At 25.3% G+C, this 20,658-nt stretch overlaps 1 protein-coding gene across 8 annotated transcripts in view; it reads left to right on the top strand.

Annotated features, from left to right (window-relative positions):
- LOC129617143 (uncharacterized) overlaps positions 1–20,658 on the top strand; it is a 109,348-nt gene that overhangs the window by 7,444 nt on the left and 81,246 nt on the right. The window lies entirely within an intron of this gene.

Genomic DNA, 20,658 nt, shown 5'->3' with positions numbered 1-20,658 from the left:
TATTAATGTTAAAAATGTCAAACATTGAAGACAAATAAACCTTAGCAAAGAAATTTTATTTCAATAGACAGCATTCTTCTTTCTCTTTAAGTTTTAAAAATTGAAGAATGTTTGAAAATTTTTTGGAAAACGACCAAAGTAAAGAGAATTTACAAGATCCGTAAACGTAATAGGAAGAAAATTTAAAAACTTTAAGCAAATGTCAGATTCTCCAACCAGAGATTATACAGTTAATTAACGGTGAAATTATTAAATTCGGAAAAAATAATTGCTTGTAAAGCTGCACTTTTCCCTTGAGCAAATGAAAATAATCTTTTGAATTATCTAGAATTACCCACTTTTATATAATATTTTTAATTTTATTATTTTTCAAATATATTATATAATTGCATACTTTTAGGTCGAGGCAAAAAAAAAATTTTAAGGACCGGTAATATAATCGTCAAACTCGATGTTTAAGTAAGTGAGTTAAGATAAATAATAAAAATATTTTATGACGTGACATTTTTCGTTAAAATTTTTGCTTTAATTGAAAGCTTGCAGTTTAGAAATATAAGACGCCAAAAATTCAAATTTTCCTAGTTCCCATAACTTGGTAGAGGGTGAAAAAAATTTTCTTCTAACGAAATAGGTTATTCGTTAGTATCTGAAAAACGGCTAAAATTTCAGACCGCTACAATCTACCGTCTAAAAGAGAAATGTAATCAAAAATGTTGAACTTTAAAATACGGGCACCGCATTTTCTTCTAAGTTTGATTATAATATTTAAGATTTTAAAAAATTTCTGGCAGGTGCAATACAATAAATATAGTCGACAAATGGCATTTTTAGAATTTATGGAGGTTATAACTTTTGAATGGGCCCGGGAGATACTTTAAAATTTTCTTTTAGGGATTTCAAATTCTAGTAAAGAAATATTTTTAATAATGATTTCGATTTTCAGTCTTAAAATATATAGAAGTTTCGTAAACTAACACACGCACATATAGACACGCAGACGAAAGGACAAATTAAGGGACAGACCTAGTAAAACTAGTGGAAAAATATCAAAAAAATTTCTATTATTGGTTAATATAATGGTTTTTGTACCCTCCAACATGAATTAAACTGTAAAATTTCACAGGCGCATTTATTTTGAAGAAAAAATATCAAATTGACGTAATTTCAATACGTCAAACAAATTCAACTTTTTTAAACTGCCTCACTTATTGTTATAATGGAAACATAACAATGTCTTTAACGAAAAACTTATTTCCAAATATATTTTTTCACTTTACAATATGGCATGTTACGTCCCTCAAACTTAGCTTACTATGTATTTCAACTGACATTGCTATATTACACTTTTTTACAATTACACATTTGAAATGCCTTTCCATGTCATGATTATGATTTCACTATGTGATTCTGTTTTTTTTTCTCCTTTTATCCTCATTGTATTATTTTGTCAGTCTTGATTGAAACAATATTACTATTATAACTGTATACACATACTGCTTTTATTATAGCAGTTCTAATGCTCAGAAGTCACTTATATTTATATTTTTATTTTCTTTTTTTCACTTTTGTTAAGAACAATATCTTGGCAGTTTCTGAAATTAAAATATATTTACAAACCCCATGTACTTACGTGTATATTTCAAGATAAAAAATATTTTATACACTAACAATACTGTTGTGCGCTTCTTTCTGATATTATTATAGTGGATGAATACCAGAAACTATTACAAGTTCATTCAATTTCATAAACAAAAGAGAAAAAACTTAGTATGTAAACAAAATACATATATGTATATGACATGCAGTGTAATATTGTTGAATAGAGAATAAGCTCACGGCATTAAACTTAGACTTAAAAATGTTAAACTGTCGGTGTATAGAATAGACACCTCCTTTCATGTCTTTTCTTTGTTTTTACGTTTCTTTGTTATTTTTAAGAAATTTTTGTCCTTAAACTAAAACTTTTGTTTAATATTGTGTATATAAATTATTGCAAGTTATTTAATTAAAAGTAATGTCAAGAAGCGAGAAAAGCATCTTATTCATAATTATTATTTTAGTAGCCCAATAGAATTAGATTGCAGGTATTAAAATTTGCTAAATGTTTTTTTTTTTATACAATTTTGGAATAGCTTTGAAAGCGCCTAATTCTATTTTTGTCATTTGCACTTATTCACAGCATATTCAAAATGAAACGCAAACCGCATATAAAACTCGAGAGAAAATTTGAAAGTCTATACGTAAATGAAATTTTTGAGATTCAATGATTGTATGATTTGTGAATTCGTATTAGCTTCTTCTTTCTTCTTCTTTGGCACTACAGCTCTTGGTAATATTTGGGCTTCTTTACTATATGCCTCCATATTCTTGGATCTTCAGCTTCTGTTTTCCAGTATCTGACTTGAAGTTTAATGGTGTAATTTTTGACGTTGTCTTCTCATATTGCTCTTGGTCTTGCGATTAAATGTAAGTCTGTTTTGTAAAATTCTAAATTGTGGCATATTTTCATTCATTCGCACAAAACGTTTCGCCCACTTTAATCGTTGCGATTTACTAGAACGTATTATGTCTTCATTTTTAATAAAATCATTAATTTCATTATTATTTCTATGTCTATATTCGCCGTTTTCTAATCTTATTGCCCCAAATGAATTCCTATGAGCATTTATCGGAAAAAATCAATTTAAATTTCTTTCTTCTTTGAAAGATTTTATATAACAAGATTGCGAAAATTTATATTTATAATCTCAATTATGCTCTGAATAGTCCTAAATATTATCGAACCAAAGGTTAGATTTAAAATAAATCTTCGTTTATATACATATTCCATCTATAATGTCTGGAAAAGGGGTGTTCATTTTACCTAATAAAATTAATCATAATTATAAATTCTCCATTTTACTTGTACGGAATTTCTAACAAAAAATCAAACCCTTTTCATAAATTTATCAATTTATCAATGAAATTATTTAATATCACGATGCCTTAAAAGACCAACTAAAATTGTGTTAATATTGTCAACGAGAACAGCTACTCTCACCATAGTACATAGGCCCAATAATTAGTGTCATTATTTATTTTAACAAACGCATTTATTTTTTTTGTTTTTCATGGGAAATAAAAAGCAATAAATTTAATAAAAAAAAATCATTCTTTCCTCTTAAACTTTGAATATACTGTACATAAATTTAAATAGTTTTGGTAACATTTAAAATAACACGAATTTCCTATTCCGCTAAATGAAATTTTTCCACAAAATTCACTATTTTAAAAATACGAAAACAAAATTTAACATTGAAAAATTGGAGTATACACATTCCTCGTATACAAAGTCTAAATTTTATTTATTATTATTTCATTCTTGTTAAAAACTAATATTGTTGTTATTTATATGACTCCATTTACTAGAAAGTGTGATGGGTCGATATATTATTCCAACTTGTTCAGTTATTTTAAATAAATAAATACTTTGTCTATAGAATAAAATAAGAGTACATAGATTTTTTTATATATTTTTCGAACTTTTACTTTTAACGCATAGCTGTCTGAACATAATATATACATACATATACACTCATTTAAATAAATACAATAAGGAAATCTAATGATATACTGCTGACCTCAATGATACTTTTATACAAATATATTTTTTAATATTATGAAAATTTAAGCAATTTAGACCATTTTTCAAGCATTTTTATTTGATATTCCTGAAATTCGAACACGGACTATGGTTTAATTAAAAAATATACATTTAAATTTTCTTGAAGACCTTAAAACACCTTATTGAAAGGCGTAATTTTATTCGTGATTATAATTACATTAATGACTTTAAATAAACTTAATAAATAAAAATAATTTTGAACACAAAAAAAATCTTACGTTGCAAAAAAGTGAAAATCGTTTCAGTACTTAATGAGCAATTCTTTAATTTTAATGTCTGATCAAATTGATTCAATGGCAAATCGAAATTATCCAAGCTGATAGAGCTACAATTGGATTTCTTGAAAAATTTTCAATTTACCTACTATGATGGATGCATTTCTGTAATGTATGATGATGGAGAAATGTATATTGGGCTACCAATGTTTGCCCCCATATGTAGGAAAAGATTTTCAACAAGCATTTTTTTCTAAATCAAAGGCTTTAGAGGAGTAGAAATAATTTTCATTTTCTTTTTTTTAGAGTAAGTAATTGTGAATCATTTTTAAACATTGTCTTATCCAGCTACTGCAAATAGAAGGTACTCTAGATTCACATAATTTTACTGAGCTTGGCGATGTTAACTTGAAAATTGTTATTGATTTCAACTAAATAATCGAAAATTATTCTTGAGTCCTATGAATTTAATTTATATAATTACGGCTGTGAGCTCCATTTTTCTTTCTTTTTAAAACTAAAAAGGCAGTCTTTATTTCACATATTGAATAAAACATTTTACAAAATTGGCCTATAAATAAAAAACAAACTTTTAACCTTGAATAATCATATTAAAATTGAAATTTTCTGTTCTAATATCAAATAGATACCTAGCTAATTATATAAAATAAGCTATTCCTATAATATGATAGAAAAATGCATTATTATTTGCAAGAGTTTTATAAATAACTTTATGATTCAATAAAAATAACTAAATATTTTGATACAAATTCAATAAATTGTAAATTATAAACACAAGTATATATTCATATATATTTATTGTTTCAAACTATATATACGTATATAGCCGGATAATCATGCTGTGATATATACTAAACCATTGTGCTTTTTTTCCACGTCAACGTTTTATAGTTGTTTTGAAAATCTTTTACGTTTTTAAATTTAAAATGCTATTCGAAATATCTACAAATATAATGTTCGGCTATAGCTAATTTTACTTTATTATAAACACAAAGAAATTCGCAATTTTTTTTCGATATTCCAACTATAGAACATATTAAAAGAGAATAACTTTGACCAAAAACTAGTTTATTCATTTGTAATAACAGAATTGTATAATAAATTTTACCTTGTTACTTATTAGGAGAATTAATATGTGAGGTCTGAAAATTTAAGGACTTTGGCAAATGGCAATTTCATTTAGCAAAATAAACTTAGTTAAACTTTATAAACATTATACCCAGACGAACTTATGGTCTAAAATATAGACTCAAATATATGTCTTTGAACTCTAAGTCGATTTAGCTTTGACTGTCCGTTGCCCGCCCAAACGTCCGTACGAATGTCCATATGTCCCAACGATAACTCAGAAACTAATTGAGCTAAACTCACCAAATTATCATAAATGATTTATTATAATAAATGCCAGAACCCTATCTAAATTGGATACGACTGATTCACTGGCACAGGTAGTTGCGATTCAACTTTAAAATTTATTTGGCTGTTTTCAGAAATTATAGAAGCTATGGTATTGATATCTCGCACAAGCGAATATATTATTAGAGCTATTTTGTTTGGTAAAAATCGTCGAAGTTTCTTGGCTCCTTCTGGTAGCTGCCATACACCTTTATAAGCTGTTTGTTCGCAGGCCATAAACTATTAAGGCTACAAAGCTGAAATGTTGAACACAGGAATTTTGTAAAACTCTTTTAGATTGTATTGTTTTATACGGTAACTACCATATATGTATAAAATATTACTATACCAAAAGCAAGAGGTTGTATGAAACTGTATGATCAATATCTCCAACATTAAAAATTCGTACAGGAATTTCAGAGTTAACACGGTCAAATATATTTATTCTCGTTTCGGACTTAAACCAATTAGCAAATTAATATAATGTCACTGAAAATGACATTTTTATAATGTTTCCTTCATGATATTGAAGAGACCTCATTGTCTCTTGTAAAATATTATATGAATGGATGAAGAACCAACAAGATGAATTTAAATTCATATATAAAATTCATTTTAAACTGCATATATTTTTATAAGATCATAAGATTATGGAAGATGATATTTTCATTCTTTTAAGAATAAAGCTTTTTGCCATGGAAATAAACACAAAAGAAGTATAAAAATTTTTTATATATACGATTTGTTGTAAAACAAGAGTTTATCATGAAAAGGAAACATTACAAAGAGCACTACGGAAAAATAACCCTTTATCTTTTTAGTAGACGTACAAAGTACCACCATTTAAAATCCATCTGCTTTTGTTTTCTTACCTACCGCAATAGTTAGAGAAAAATTGTTGATATACTCCTTTTCTCAGAGTATGTAAACAAATTTGCACTCAATTGTCTTATATGAATTGTTTTAGTTAATAGCAGTACAAGCCTTTCATTTTGTTTTGGAAATGTACAATTTCATATTTGGGTGTTATCTTCGGAAGTATAAAATTCAATAAAATTGCAATAAAATTCATGTAACACGTTTTAATTTCGTCTCAATTGCCCTAACAAATTGTTAAAAATTGTGATATTTTTCATAGTTATTAATGTACAAATTTATGAAATTATAAAATCTCATAAAGTTGCGAAATAATAGTCTATAGTTTTCTGTATTTAATAATTTTTTCAACTGTTCTTCAATTTGGGCTCATGTTTCATTTTGGATTGTAGTGAAATTGAATGAACTTTTAGCGAAATTCAATGTGAATTGAAACTATTACTAAAACTAATTTCACATTTTTGATCGTATCTAAAGAAATAATCAACGGAGATTTCTTAAAATTTATTCTTTATATTTTGTTTGTCAATGAAACTAGTGTAAATTACAGCGGTTGTGAGATGCCAAAATCAAATTTTCTCATTAAAAATATGAAAGCTTGCAAATCCATTATATTGAACACCCTATGTGTCTCGTATTGATTTGTTAATTTTTAGTATCTGAAACTGAAAAACCGGCTTCAATATTTCAAAATGTAAATTTAATAAATTTAACAATTAAAATAGCTATATCTCGAGTCTAAACTTAAATCTACACCGAAAATAAACTAAAATAATTAAAAATTTTTAAAAGAAATGAAGTTTTCATCAAGAATACTCAAAATTTTCTTTTTTAACAAAAATTTTAGCATTTTGAATTTGAACGAGATAATTAATATTTTCTAAATAAAAATTAGCCTTCATAAATGGCAAAGAGTAGAATTATTTGTCATTAAAAAAATAAAATAAAATTCATCAAGAAATTTCTAAAAACCTAGTAAAGTATTTTTAGTTTTTTATTAATTAAATTTTTCATAGTTCCGTGATATTTCAAAAATTTGCATTTTAATAATCCCACGAAACTTGAGAAAATAAAAAAGGTAAAAACCCCAATTAACATTTAAGTTTCACTTTTATTTTGAAGTGAACTGACCTTTTTTAACATCAAAAAAAGACCGAAAAAACAAAAAAAAATTATATAGATTTTTTTTATTCCTGGTTCCCTTCCCCCTTTCACTTAAACTTATTTTCAAATGCGGTTTATTGATTTAAAACAAAATTTAAGCCCTTGACCCTTCCTTCCCTTTAATAAAAGTTTTTTGTTTTTTTTTCAAACAAAAGAGACATTCGATTCAAATAATCATTTTTAACACTTTTATTTAGGGGGCTTTATTCTTATAAACAATTATTCGTTGCTTATTAAAAAATTTGTAAATCTTGAATAATAAATTCTCATATGAATACCTAAATCACATCCTACATTAATTCTTTCTTATTTTAAACTGCATAAAACCATAAAATTGTGAATGCATAGTAAATTATAATTAGCTGAGAATAAAAATAAAACTTTTTTGCTAATCATACACGCATACACATTCATAAAAAAATCTCATATTTTGCCCCTATTTACTCTAAAGTAGAACAATTCATTTTCATTTTTTTGTTTCTTTACTTTATTCGCTGTATATTGTGAATTTAAAAACCCGGATGAGGATATCCTTTTGTTAATAAAGTACAAATACATACACATGTATAAATGACAATACATATAAAAAATTTTTATAACTGCAAAATTTTTGCCTAAAAATATACCCGCTATGACAAATCTTTTATACTTTTACTGTACACATAAAAATACATGCATCTACACACGATATGTGTAATATTATGAAAATTAAAAAATACAAGTAAATATATTGATATATGTATGCATATATATTATATATATATATATATATATAAATGTACAATGATGGTATTTTTAATTTTTAGCACGTTTTTAAAAATTCACCTCATTGTTTTAATTGTGATTATTATAATTTCGTCCTTTTTAATTCATATAAAAGCCCAAAGAATAAAAACAAAACAAAAGGCTTAAAGGATTAAATAACTATGAGTTGAAAATATAAAATATGTATACATAATGATGCACACACAAACATACACAATTGTTAACTTGAATAAAAATTTGTAAAATTTTTAATTTATGCAGAATTGATGTGATAACAATGTGGCGAAAATTTAAGCGGTAATTGAGCGGAAATTCAATTCAAGTACAGAATTATAATAAATTTAGACAATTTAGTTAACAATATTGAAAATAATTAAAAAAAAATATTTCTAACTAAAAGTTGTTACTCTTTAAAATAAATTATTTTTAGTTATTTGTTACAATGGTTTTGATTTTAAACTTTGTAATTTGAACAAAATTAATTTGTTTTTTTTTCATCGAAGGAAGGAGGAAAGTATGACATATGAAAGTATGACAAATGAAAGTATGACCGTATTTTGCTGCGCTATATATTTATAAAAGGGTGCTCGTTACTACTATGTTTTTTTTGCTATATATAGTTAATAACGCATTATGGTTACCAATAGCCAGAAAAATTTATTTGTATTGCAGGTCTTCTTGGAGATTTAAAAGAATTATTAATATTAATTTTAAATTTAACAAAAATCTCGTAAATTTTATAAAAAATTTTCTGCATTTTCTGTCATTCATCATTCTATATAATATTAGAGAAGCAATAACCAAATAAGCCGTTTGAAAAAGGTGTATTATGAGTAAAACCTTTACGTCTTGGTTAAAACACATGATAAACTATTGAGTACCTTACTTAAAAGATCTGACCATTGGTGCAGTGGTTATGGCACCGGTCCTTTAACCGAAGGGTTTCGGGTTCAAACCCCGGTCAGGTCACTATAAAAATTATATTCAATATTATTATAACTTAATATACAATACTAATAAAAATATTATACAAGTATTTTTCAAATATTCCTAATATTCGATATTAAAAAAAAAAAACTAAGAAAATTAAATAGTAAATATTAATAACCTTAAATAATTAATATATAAATAAAAACTACGGCAGGCTAGTCACCTACCTAGTTAAACCCTATGACGCTATGAAACTAGTGCATGAGAAATCATGCACTAGCCCTATGCTCCTTCTAGAAGTGAACAAAGGAAAAAAAAAAAAAAAAAAAAAAAAAACCTTACTTAAAAGAATCAATTATTGTATAATTACGGTCGAGAATAAAGAGTAAAAAGTAAATATCTAAAATTTTAAAAATGTTAAAAATTTTCGGTTATTTTGGGGCTTCCCTATCAACAACTAGTTGCCTCTTTATCAATTTTTCTCTTCATAAGAAATAAAAGCAAAGTCCAAAAACAACGAGCTGCTTCAAAAACTAGAATAAACGATTTCCCAAACTCTTTTGCTGATCGGAATGCATAAAGGATACACACACCACATCTATTCATTTTTAAATACATATGCATATATGAACTGAAAATAATGGGGTAGAATTTGTTTAGGATTGCTTTGTATAGTAATATGATATTATCACGATGAAAATTGCGATGAATACCCACTAAAATAGAATCTTTCATTAAAGTTTTTATCAAAACAAAATTATCACATGACTATTTTCTAAACAACAAAGAAATTTTAGATATTTAATTTTAGGAAAAATTGCATACTTTTAAGTAAAATTTAACCAATTGCTTTATTTATTACTATTTGCTTTATTAAACTATTTCTTACTATATATGTACTACGTAATTCGTTGAATTGAAAAACATTTTTAAATTAAAGAGAAAGTTGACTCTTAAGAGTTTTGGTTTATTTTAACAGCAAAAGTTTAATTTTTCAATTTAATTATTTTTAATTACAGGAGAACAAGACATCAACAAATATTTACAAAATTCTCATATTAGTACTGGTAAAAGCCATACCAGAAATTTAATTTTTCACATTATGCAAGCATATTTCATTAGATATCTTTAAGAATTTTATTATAATAAAAATATTATAAAACTTCTTTTAATTTCAATTAAAATTCAATTTAGTAGATTACTTTCATTCGATATCTTCAAAAAAAAAATTCATTTTCAATTTAAAATACATTAAGAATAAATCAAAAGTTAAGGAAAAAAACAAAAAACAGATTAGAATGTGATAAAAATAAAAATTTTTCAATTTTTATATTTAACCTTTAAAATCTATTTAATATTAATGTATTACATTCACATATACATAAATATAAGAGTATATAAATTTAACACACAAAAATAACTTAAAACTCAAAAGTTAGCGGCCATTTTAAGAAAAAATTAACATATATATATATATAAAAAATATACGTATAAGAAAAGGTATTCATAAATATTTTTAAACAAAATAAATTTTATTCTAAAGATTTAAAACACGAATTTTAAGTTGCCTAAAGTTCGAGTATGTGCAATATAAATCCTTATGGAAATTGCTCTAATAAACTACAGCCAATATTTTCAATAAAAAATTTCAAATATGTACCCATAAATATATGTATGAATGTATGTATAAATAAAAAATATTAGATATAGCGTTAACATATTGAAAAGATTTAAAACAACACAGGCTTTCATCGTAGGCCTTTTTCTTTTTTTTTTATTTTTGAAATAAAATATAAAAAGGATTTGTTACCTTTCTTACATACACACAACATAAATTTTTGTATCCTCCGTTTATTTTATCTTATTTTCTTTCTCTTTTGAACTTCAAATTAACAATTTCAAAAAAAAAAAAAATGAACAAAACAAAATAAGTGAAAGGAAAGAAATAAAAAAAAAAGGAGTTCTCTCAAGAGAATCCTCCAATCTTAGGCATAATAATGGAAGATGGAAAGAAAATTTCCTGATTTTCTTTTTCAGCTTCGTTGATTTTAAAATTTTCATTTATTTTTTTTATTTTTTTGAGTTCCTTCATTCTTAATGCATATTTGATAGAGTTTATAATGGGATTATTAAAAGGTTAGGTTATTATTTTATTACTGAAGTGGCCTTTAATAATTATGTATGTATGAACGTATATAAACATTTATACAGATTTACAGAGAGGTTTTTTCAACAGACATTATATATTATATGTTCATATATATTCCATATATATGGAGATCAAATGGAGGTATAGTATTTTATATTTTTTAAACTCTATTATTTTTCTTTATAGAGTTCATTAGAAAATAAATTTATAACTTAAAATTAGTAGAGTCTTTCAATTGTTTTCGAAACAATCTAGAAAGCTAAGAAAAAACATTGAGAATGAAGAGAAAAAAATTCATAATAATGTTCTGGGCGTACCTCTTAATTATTATCTTCTAAATTTCCTTAATTACATCCTGTACAGGTGGTCTGCTTAAGAGATTTATGCAAAAGAAGAATTAGTTATGGTTTTCTTTATAAAAAATCTAAAAATAATATTAAGTAATTATATTTAGAATCCAAACTGTAGGTTAATGAAATTCTCGAAGTAGAGGAAATGTATCTAGAATAGAGACTAAAATGTATCTAGAATAGAACTAAATTTTCATGCTGGTTGGGTAGCTTACAACGAAAATAATAAATTATCAATCAGCAAAAAATATTTTAATGTTAATGACCACAATTTCAATACTATATTTTAATTAATTAATATAATTATACTATTATATAAATTATTAATTAAAATAATATAAATTGATCGGTATATTCGTATAAAACTTGAAATTGGAATAACTCGCCTAATTTTTCGTTAACTAAAAATCTAATTACATTATTTTAGCACCCACAAATCGTCACTTGAGTAAATCATTGTTATATGTCGCAAAACTTATTAGCATGAGTTATTAAACTCATTCAATTTGGATTCAATAACTCAAAAATTGAAAAATGGAATATTTCTCAAATGATATGAAGAAACAAATTTTTTTTAAAGATCTAAATTTTTAAGTTTCAAGACAAGATTCTGAAAATTTTAATTAACTTAGTAGTTTTTATAAAATTCAAAACGAAAATAATGTTTCTTTAATCTAATACAAGTTATTAGTTCCTGTGGGTTCTTATTCAAAATTACACTGTGTCTAAGGCAGCCTCATCTTAGAAATAATAATGGCTTGGTTCACAGTGTTTGAATAGTTAATAATTCCTGTAAGTTCTTATTTAAAATTGCACTGTGTCTAAGGCAGCCTCATCTTAGAAATAATAATGGCTTGGTTCACAGTGTTTGAATAGTTAATAGTTCCTGTAAGTTCTTATTCAAAATTGCACTATGTCTAAGGCAGCCTCACCTTAGAAATATTAATGGCTTAGTTCACAGTGTTTGAATAAAAAGGAACGTTTAAGGTTTAATGTTATCTTTATTCTGACTTTTCTTTAATAATTACAAGCTATTTATAATAAAAATATTCCATATTAAGCAATTTCAAATATCGTGTGCGTTTAACATAAAAAATCAGTTTTAATAACAAATTTATCGTATGCTAAATTGAATAACAAAAATATTGCAACCTAATCAAATTTGAAAAATAAAATATTATTGAATACTATAGGTGCATGTGTTAACTTACACAAAACAAAATTTCAGAGTATCCAAATTTACACAATAGTACATTAGAGCTTGTCAGTGATTTTCACATAATATGCAGAATATTATTATGACAATCATTGTAAAATATTCAAAACTAGAGTTCAAAAATTTGCCTATGTATCAAAAATTTATAAAAGTGGCGATATTCCGAAATATTTTAGCACGTGTTGAAACTACGTTTAAATCTACAAATGTAATTCCTCGAGAGTGAAATCATTTCATTTTGTTCAAATTTAAATTTTGGCACGATTAGTTGTGTTTAGGTGTTTCCTTTTTCAAGATTTCCAATTATTTTACGCAATACAATGAACAATTTTAAAATATTTTGAATAAAAGTCCACTTTGAGCATCACATAAGGATAAGGGAGAATTAATCGTCATTTATGAAAATAAATTAATTTTAAAATTTATTTTAGGTTATCCTTACAAAATTTACAGCAATTTTCTGGCAGTATCAGCGCGGTATTATTTTTGTTTTAACCAAAATAATAAATGCTTATAAATTCTCTGTCCTCTGTTAATTATCTGTTAACTAGCGAATCTTTTCAATGAATTAAATCTGTTTTAAAGAATTTTCCGAAGACTTTACTTCAATTTATCATAATCTTTTTATGTATAATAATTACTACTAAAAAAAAAACCATAATAAATTGAATTGGACAATTTTGCTGTATTGATTAACAATTTATAAAAATACTGGAGCCGCTTTCTTAAACAAGTTGATTATAACTAAAATTCATTACGTTTTTTTTTTGTTAATTTATCCAAGCAAATTCAGCAAATCTGAAATCAATACAAAATAAAAAATAAAAACTGATTTATGATAAATTGAAATTCTAAAATATTAAATTACAAATTCATGATAAAATACAAGATTTATTTATGTAGGTTTATTATGCACATTTATTGAAATTTATTTATACATTTTATTTATCACCATGTTAACACAAATTTATTCGCCCCAAACATAACAAAGTGAAAATTATTCAAATTATTCTAAAATAATAACCGTATGTAAACCAATACTAGGTATTTTGCTTTCAATACTTCTATATAAATAGAATAAATTCAACGAAGCAAATATTTTTTGTTAATTTAATTTTTTATAATTTGTTTAAGTATATGTGAATACATTAATTTGTTAATGAATGGTGATTCACTAAAATTATGCAGCACAAATCAATTATAATTAATTGATTAAATCGGTGTCAAAATGTCAAATACATAAATATTCACAATTTTGTAAAGGGATGAGCATAATTTATTCAAAAAAAAAGGTCTTTCCTTTGAACGTCTGTGTATACGAGTATATAAACACATATATTCAATTGGACTCTCCATAATGGGCTCTCTTTTTCCATGTATATGTATCGGTTTATGTATATAAATGTTATAAATATTTTGTGGGCAAAAATCAATTTAACTTGAAAACCATCACATTAGGCAAAAACAAAATTTAAAAATTTAAATTTTAAAATATTTTTAACCCTTTCGTGTTCACACTAATAATTAAGAAGAAAAAACCTATTAATGAAAACTCAGAAGCGTCATTTCTAATAAAATTGGAAGAAATTGAAAAATTTTGTAAACAAACATGCAGACATAGAAGACAATTGTTTTAAAAATTTTCAATTACCTTAGAAAGAAATTTTTGGTAACCTTAGCCCGTTTTTATTTTAAAATTTTTAAGATTGGTTTTCTTTTAGGCATAAAACTATTTTAACAAATCTTAGCCATTAACAAACAATTTATTCCATCAGAAGAAAATAGTTTATCACATGCTCCCTCCACATTGCACTCTATACCCATTCACATTACACTCTCATAGAATTTTATAATATTGTCATTAAATTTAGTATTGATTTTTTACTACGTGGGATAGTTGAGTATTTTAGTTAACGTCTTCCGAAAATAATTAAATATAGATTTTTAAAATTTTTAAAATTGGCATAAGATTCAAATTATACAAATGAAAGTCTCAATAATTTTTTTTAACTTTTGAATTCATATTGCATTTCAATTTCACAACACCTGTAAGTATGCAATTTTCTATAAAGTTTAATTTTCTAATATTAAATTAAGTATAGTATAGTAAGTTAGAAAACATTGCAAAATCAATAAAATAATTAATAAATTTATAATACTAAAACAAATACTTAAATCATAAAACTTAAATTCAAGTATTCAATAGCTTTAAAGCAACAACTTTTTCAATAACCTTTAACATTTTGATAGCATTCTTTAAACAAAATCAAATTTTTAACTTTTGACATAAATTTTTTGTTTTCTTTGTTAATCGGATTTATTTCAAATCAAAATGAGTTTTACAGCATATGCCACACCAATTATTATTTCCAGTTCAGAACACAATTCTATATTACTTAAAATTGTGTTAATAATTTAACAAATTGGAAACATTTTAAAGAAGAACCATATTATCTTTTGTAGGAAACCGTAAAAAAATTCATTAAAGTAAACTAAAGGATAAGTGCCTGAGCACATGTGCAACGGCTAGGAAGACGTGGCCGAAATACGACCATAAGAAATCAATGAGCCTCCTGGCGATGCCTCGACCGGACATAGCTAAGTTAGTGGCTGTGTACACGGGGCATTGGCCTGTGGGGGATCATGCAGCTAGGCTGGGAATTCCCTTTAATACGTCATGCCCCAGTTGTCGGGAGATAGACAAAAAAGAGACGCTTTTTCACTATCTCTGCGAGTGTCCGGCTCTTCAAAGGGCCAGGTTGTTGTCATTTGGGGAAACGGACATAATGGAACTGGGGAACATTTCTAGTAAAAGTATCGGGGACGTAAATAAGTTCCTTAAAAGAACGGGGTGGCTCTGATCGCTGGCCCTGGACCAACGTACTTTGACAACCGGGTTTCACGAGGCGGTGGTAGCAAAACGGCACGTCAGTGCTAATTGGGGTGTTGGCCAGTCGGGTCGCACCGGCCACTCTAACCAACCAACCAACCAAACTAAAGGATATAAAGAGATCTTATAAATAAATATTTTAGAAATATTTTATAATAAATAAAGGTTAGGAATTTAATCATTTCCAATTAAATTTTGTAAAATATTTTTTGGGTATTGCACCGATTCAGTGGTCCCAGATAATGGCATCTTACAAAAGCCAGTACTTCAAATACAACTTGAAAATTAGTGTCTGCTCATAAAACTAAAACGTTGTTCATAACAATTTTTCAAAGACATTTGATAAACTAATAGAATCTAGATGATTAATCGAATAGTCTAAATTATCATTTAACTATTTTTCACCATATTATACATTTACCTCCTAAAATTTTAAAGAGCCTCCTTCTGTGAGGTTCCCACATTGTGCAAATCGATAGTAATATAACCTATAGTAAAATCCTTCAGTATTTATAATGGTAGATAAGTTATGAGTTTGTATAAAACCCTTTTAAGTTCGCTTGTACTTGTTAAAGCCCTTTATTATTGTAAAAAATATTAACGAGAAAAATATTATGAATTAATTTTAGAATATTAAATGGATATTTTGTAGAATATTAATTGTAGAACTTATTCACATATAACTGAATTTATTTGACACGTTTCTTAATTGCATTAAATAACAGTAAATAAGAATAATTGGTTAATAAACTATTTAAATAGGAATAATATTTTCATCAAATTTTGGAATATTTAAATTTTTTATTATATCGTCTTTAAATATGTGGCCTTCAACTTCTTTACTGAACATTTAAAGTATCAAACGTATGCTAATGTTCTTCTACAATGAAAAATTACATAGTGAATAATATTTTATACTCGTCGTAATTTTTATTATATAGTAGGCTATCTGCCAATTTCCTAACACTGCCGAAAGATAAATTTAGAAATATTACCCAAAAACTTGATATAATAGCAATACATGCAATAATAAAATGTTATTAGAGTAAATGTATGTTGGAGTTGAAACTTTTACTTTTCTTTTTGTATTAGCCCCAGAAGAAAATGCTTCTTTCAGTAATCCGAATCGTCATAACACAAATTACTGCTCTTTAATGTTAAAACTTAGTCTTAATTCGTAAAAATTGTTGTAAATTTTTATTTGAAAAAAAAAATTAATTTTCAGATCAAGACTCAAATTTTTTTGCCTAACAGAAAGTTCGTTACAAAAACGTTGAAGGATATTTTAGACACAATTCAGTTGTTAAATAATACTTTTTTTTTCTAATATTAATTTTTTAAACATTTTACTCTAAAATGTGAACACAAAAAATTTTACTTTTCTTGTAAAATGGTTTCTCTTTCAAAGGATTTTTGATTTCTTTATAATTTTCTTGCATTCTTTTCCTCCCTTTTTTTTTCATTGAAGGACATTTAACTGTCTTCTTCTTCTTCCTTTTCTACTTAATGTTACAAAGAAATTTTATATCTTAATGTAAAAGGATTTTTTTTTCTGTTTTTACCTTAGAATGATTTTTTGCTTAGAGTGTTTATGTGTACACTTGTAATGAATTGGGTGGGTTTGAAATACCATCATAAAAATCATCCAAAACTACAATTAGATATTTTACTTAATATTCTCACTGTATTTACGTTAAACCGTCTTGATATTCTTTAAATAGCATCTAAATATTAATCGTGGGTCACTTAATTGAAGATTAATTACTGCTTTATAATTTTCAGTTTTACATGACGATTAAAAAGATTTATAAATCAAATTAGTAAAGATAGAATATTTTCGCATTAAGTTTAAGTCATCAAAAAAATTTTAACCATTGAAACTCCATTTGAAATGGTTTTACGATTTTATTGAATTGCGACATTGATAGCCACAATGTACTTTTGGAACCATTATTAAAATTCAAACTCTTTAAAATTATATATTTTTGCTTATTCCAATTTATTAGGAGGGTAAATACAATGTTTTTCAAAATGTTAATAAATAAGGAATAATTCCTACTAAATAAGCTCCGAAAAATAGTAGAAAATATGTGTTCAAAAAGATATTCTGAAAATATTTAAGGCAAATTTAATTTAAAAGCAAAAATGAAATTTAATCTGAACAATTTATCATAAATTTATTTATTGTTAACTGTGCGTCTCTCTACCCTTATTGCTAACTGTGCATATTTCCTGTGCCAGGACGTTGTGAGGCTGGCACTTCTCAATATGCATGTATTTTTCTTTTTAAATTTATTTCAAAATCAAATTCTTAATTCTAAATTAGTTTTTAAAAATACTTGCATGTATTTTCGAGATTATTTCTTTCAAAATTCCGAGCATCACCCGTATTATAACACAAGTATTCAGAAATTAAGAAAAAGAAAATAAAATTTAAACGACACTTTAGAAAAAATATAAAAGACTTGACGTTTTTCTTTGCTCTTCCTTTCTCATTTTATTTCATTTTCTTCTTCATCTTTAACATTGAAAAATTCCGAGAAAAAAGAAATTACTGTGAAAAAAATTTAAAGGACACTAAAATCAACATTTTTAGTATTATCTTTTAATACAATTATACATACACAAATACAAATATAAAAGTGTATTCATTGAACCAGATGATTTATAACGAACTTGAAATTTTAAGCGTTGTTTATAAGTTTAATAATATTTTTTATATAATTGCATACACAAGAACGTTTTTGAAACAATGTCAAGGATAATCGAAAATATTATTTAAAAAATTTTTTTTGAAAAAAATTAACAAAGTTTTTAAATATCAATTGTAAATATTTTAGCAATTTTTAAATTAATTTTGAAAGCACATTTACTTTATTCCTTTTATATTTAATTAATTGGAAATTCATGAACAAAATATTCAAAATAAGGAATTAGAAAAATAAATCTGGTCTAATCATTTTTAAAATTTTGTTTTTTTCCTTAAATTTGCAATCGTTTCACCGACGAAACGACCGGCAAATGCTTTATAATAATTTTATTATAGCAGAATTAATATAGCTCTATTTTTATATATTGAATTCAAAAATTTAACTTTAATATTTGAATTTCAATTCGAATTGTTTCCGCCTTCTCTGAAGAAATTAATAATTTTCGATTATACCATAAATGTAACAACAATTCATGGATACGATACCATATGAACTCTTATGATAACTCTTATGATAAATACCATCTAAACTAAAGTCACTTTAAATGGTAGTTGGTAAATTACCCCTTGTTCATAAAGTAACTATGCGTTAAATTATTGTAATATATGAATATTATCTAATATGCTTTTAAACGGCTATTGAAGTCATATGCCAATTATCATTAGAATTCATACAGTTTCACATAATGATCATGTACTACCATTCACATACCACCACATTACATTACCAACATTCCATGTGCCCAAATAGATTTATGGTATAATTATAAAATTATGTTTAAAAATGATAAAGATTCAGACATTTACAATATTAATAACCCTGTTACTATAATTGTATTCTATTACTCTATGTCGTATTGCTTGTAAATGAAATTTCAGTATTGTAAACTCAATAGTTTCTTTGGTAAAGTTAAGTTATTTCAAAATTATAAAGCAGTTTATTGAACCGCTATTTCGAGATTATTGAAATTAACAAAAACTTGTCGCATTTACTATTCCAATTACAGCATTTGTTTTTTGAATTTATTTATTGTACTTGTATTAAATTAGCTCTTGTTAAATTGGCTAAGACCATTATTTTAAAGTGCTTGAGTCGGATAAAAAAACTATAAAATTTTAAAAATACTAATAGTTTTTGAGAATACAATTCGGTTTTATTAATAAAATATTTCATTGAAACAACACAACCGGTAATTTTAACCCGTTAAATAAATAAAATGTTAAATAAATTTATTATAAAATGCTAATATTCATAATAATTAATTTAATTCAATAAACCTTCACTGCAAATACAAAATGAATCTTTGTTAACTTTAAATTCCAAATTTATTCAAATTTATTGAACTAATTTAAATTATATAATAACAGTTCATGCAATCGCTTGTTCTTTGTACTAACCATAAAATTTTTGAATTGGTTACAAATAAAAACTAAAATTTGGTTAAACCAATGATTTTTAAAATAGCACTCTTTTCTTAAATAATTAAATTTACTGCTTTTAATAACGGTCCATTTTACATTTTTTAAATAAATTTTATTCTCATACAAAAATATATTAATTTATTGCATACATTTGGGATGAGCAAAGAAGAAATTGAAAGAATGGTTTAATTGTTGATAAATAATTATACTCTTTAGTGACATGGCATTTACCCTTACCTTTTCACTTTTATAGAAAATTGGGAAAGTTTACAGTTGGAAATATAGGCTGCTGAAAATTTAAATTTTAAGAATTTGAAGCGATAATTGGGAAGAAAATTTTTTTTTGCATCTCCACCCCCTCTCAAGTTATCAGCACTTGAAATTTGTAAAATTTGAATTTTTGACACCTTATATATCCGAAACCGAAAGCTTTTTCAAATTGCTATAACAAGAAGCTAACGGTAAATTCCATGACATTAAAAAGCACAATTATTTTTCTTAACTCACGGAATCAACCCTTAAGATCGAGCATTATGTTAACCCCTGTTTATATTAATTTTTATTTTATTTCAAAGACTGCATAAATTGTTTATCCTAAATATATCCAATCCCAGTATCGTTTATGAATGAAAATAATTTTCATAGTGTGGTTGGTATAGACAGACTATATTTAAAAGCGGTATTTTCACTTGTTGAAGGTAAAAGTGTTAAAATACAAACAATTGGTTTGACCCAACTTTGTTAATTTTCAATTGCAAATTCAACTTAAAAAATGTTATCGTTACGATAAATAGACAAAAATTGCTTTTTTGGCACTATATAACTTCTAGGTGTAGAAACAGCTGTAGAAATTTTCTTTAAGTTCTTGTTAAGGATCTATTTTTGTATAAA

This window comes from Condylostylus longicornis, unplaced genomic scaffold (assembly GCF_029603195.1).
Source record: "Condylostylus longicornis isolate FDR11 unplaced genomic scaffold, ASM2960319v2 ptg000001l, whole genome shotgun sequence".
NCBI lineage: Eukaryota > Metazoa > Arthropoda > Insecta > Diptera > Dolichopodidae > Condylostylus > Condylostylus longicornis.
This window is presented reverse-complemented; position numbering and strand designations above follow the sequence as displayed.